Source organism: Rhynchophorus ferrugineus, unplaced genomic scaffold (genome assembly GCF_030347505.1).
Source record: "Rhynchophorus ferrugineus isolate W39M unplaced genomic scaffold, kcgeb_rfMv2 rfM2, whole genome shotgun sequence".
NCBI classification, from domain to species: Eukaryota; Metazoa; Arthropoda; class Insecta; order Coleoptera; family Curculionidae; genus Rhynchophorus; species Rhynchophorus ferrugineus.
This window is the reverse complement of record NW_027472581.1, coordinates 37,711,912-37,715,271: the sequence shown is the minus strand read 5'-3', so window position 1 is coordinate 37,715,271 and position 3,360 is coordinate 37,711,912. Positions and strand designations below refer to the sequence as shown.

The following is a 3,360-nucleotide window of genomic DNA, read 5'->3' as shown; positions in this document are numbered from 1 at the left end:
ATACAAGGTTTCAATAGCCGCAATTTATTATCCTCCAAGATACAATCAAAAAAAGGAAAATTATTAGAATGTCCTAAACAACCTGGGAGAAAAATTTATAATTGGAAGTGATTTCAAGGCAAAAATACAAGATGGGGATCCAGAATGACAACTAAAGGCAATGAACTGCATAAAGCAGCTGCTGAACTAAGATGTAGTTACATGTCAACTGGAAAGCCAACTTATTGACCGACTGATCAAGAGAAAACCCTAGACCTGTTAGATTTCTTCATAGTAAGAAACATAACATCCAACTATATAAAAGAAATATAACTATATATAGAAAAAAATTTTAAGCTAAGTTCAGATCATACGCCAGTGATTCTGACGTTGAGTGAAAATATAATAAGACAAGAAAGAAACCCAACGTTAACAAACAAGAGCAGAACTGGGAAGGATTTGCTGAAACAATATAACCCAAAGACTGAAAAGAGAAATACTAGAAACTAAAAACAAAACCATAAATGACTATCTGAGAAATTCAACAGATGATAAAGAAACTGATTACTCACTCTGGAAAGCCACAAAATATTTAAAGCGCTCATGTCTACCCAGTTCACCTATAAGAAACCTATATGTGAATTGGGCACGTGATAATCACCAAAAAGCAGAAGCATTTGCTGAATATCTAGAAAAAACTTTCAAACCAAACGAAACTAATATTGAACATAATTTGTCGGACAGAGAAGCTGAAAATTCGATGATGACGCCGAGAGAGTTGACCAAAGTTATTAAAACTGACATTAACCTCAGGAAATCACCAGGCTACGATTTAATAACAGTAGAATTACTCCAAAAACTACCAAGAAAGAGAATTATAAAACTCACCAACTTGATCAATACAGCATTTAGATTAAAACATGTCCCAGACATTTGGAAGATGGCGGAAATTATAATGATCCCAAAACCTGGGAAGTCACCAAACGAAATAAGAGCCTATAGACCTATGTCACCGCTGCCAGTAATACCTAAGTTTTTGAAAAACTCCTATTGAAAAGAATAAAACCGATCATAGAGAGAAAAAACCTAATACCAACACACCAGTTTGGGTTTATTAACAAACACTCAACAATTGACCAGGTCCACAGAATAACAGATGTTATTGAAAAAGCCCACGAAAGTAAAAAAGTATGCTCAGCTATATTTGTAGATGTAGCATAAGCCTTCGATAAGGTTTGGCATGAATGCCTTGTTCATAAACTACAGAAAATGCTACCGAAACAACACACCGAACTATTAAAATCATACATTATAACCAGAATGTTTAGAGTCAAACAAGAAGAAGCTTACTCTACAATAAAAGAAGCTAAAGCAGGTGTACCACAAGGAAGTATACTGGGACCAATGCTTTATCTACTCTACACTTGTGATATATCACAAATGGAAAATATTACGATGACTACATTTGCTATTGATACTGCGATTATAGCTGTCGGAGACAATAGTGAAGAAGCCTCACAAAAATTACAACAGGCAAGTGACAATATAAATAATTGGACACAAGCTTGGAAAATAAGAATTAATGAAAGTAAATCTGTACATGTGCAGTTCACCTATAAACAGACCGTACAAGCACCAATAACATTAAATAACACTATCATTCCATATAGCAACAACACTAAATATCTTGGAATGAATTTCGATGCAAAATTTCGCTGGAAGGAATATATAAAGAAGAAAAGAAAAGAACTGGAATTGAAATATAGAAAAATGTACTGGCTAATTGGAAGAAAATCTCAATTAACAGTACATAATAAATTGCTATTATATAAGCAAATACTAAAAACTATATGGACATACGGAGTTCAATTATGGGGATGTTCTGCAAAGAGTAACATAAATCAAATACAAATTTTTCAGAACAAAGTCCTGAGAGGTATTGTGGGTGCACCCAAATACTATAGGACTGATTACCTACATCGACACCTTCAGATACCCACAGTCAGTCAAGAAATCAAGAGAATTAAAAGGGGCCATGAGGAAAGACTCCGTTCTCATACGAATATTGAAATATTGCAACTACTGGATACCACCAGAACAGTACACAGACTCAAAAGAATCAAACCATCTGATCTTGTGCAGTGAGGTGTATATATTAAAAAATTCAGCAGTGACATGTATAAACATTATTTCACCAGAGACTGGAATAGGGCCGACGGGTCCTCCTAGTTATATACCTAGATTTAAGTTATTATAAAGACAAATTGTAGGTTAGACGAAACGACTAGTAACAATATATTAATTAAATAATAAAAAAAAATTAAATCTCATTTTTAATTAGTCTCATTAATCAACAAAGTATTGATAAGTTTAAATTACTACGCCACTGGACATTATAACAAAGTGTCATAAGATTATTTTCAGAACCGAAGAGCATCAAATATAAATGATGATCTTTCTTTAATTTTTTTTTATAAACATACATATGAAATAACAAATGAAGTAATATATGTTTGTATACTCTAACATGTATATTAAAACAAAAACGAACATAATTAGGTAATTTACTTTTGACAATTAAAACCACAGTATTTATAATCATTAAATTAACTATTGATTTTTCGAAATTTATGTCTATACAGTAAATAATCAAAATAATCGATATAAAGTTCAAATGATAAAATGTCATATATCTTATAACATTAATTGTTAAACAACTTAATATTTATTAGTGCTTAAAAGTGTTAACAAATTTACTGTTAATAATTCATAATTTCTTCTATTTGTCCTATGTGTTCCATCTATTCAAATTATATAGTTAGTTTTATTTTTAACTGCTGCATATTTTCATTACTTCATTTATGTATTCATATAGTCTTTATGTTTTATCCATATTTCACACCTAAAATATATATTGCATAAACAACAAATACACCAGGATGATTAAGAGAAATTTATTTACCTAAATTTTTAAATAAAATTGCATCGTACTTTGTTTATTTGTTCCACTCCGATTCTATTCGATTTCACCCTTGCAGATAGCTCGTGGCTTTCGTTTATCTACTTCCTGCTTTGCCTTATGTTCCACGCAGGAAATAACAACTCACTAAAAAATGACGAATTAATTTTCTATGAAGCTATTTTATGGTTGTTAATATTGTTAACAATATTCATTTTGACTTTTGATGCACAACTAACGTTTTTATTACTTGCAATATTCAGTTAATGCTATGCTAAAAAATGCATTTACTAAAGAAACCTGAAATGAATCAGAAGTTAATATCACTAAAATATACAGAAAAATCTTAATACTATTTAGAATTTACTTTAGTACAATGATATACTATGTCTCCAGAACCATATCAATTACTATCGGTTCTT

At 30.9% G+C, this 3,360-nt stretch overlaps 1 long non-coding RNA gene across 1 annotated transcript; it reads right to left on the bottom strand.

Moving 5' to 3' along the window:
- Nucleotides 1-2,669: 2,669 nt before the first annotated feature.
- LOC143191969 (uncharacterized) lies at nt 2,670-3,080 on the bottom strand. Its single transcript, XR_013004680.1, has 2 exons — nt 2,942-3,080; nt 2,670-2,881 (listed from the first exon to the last, which is right to left on the bottom strand). It is a non-coding gene; the product is annotated as an uncharacterized LOC143191969 (long non-coding RNA).
- Nucleotides 3,081-3,360: the final 280 nt, after the last annotated feature.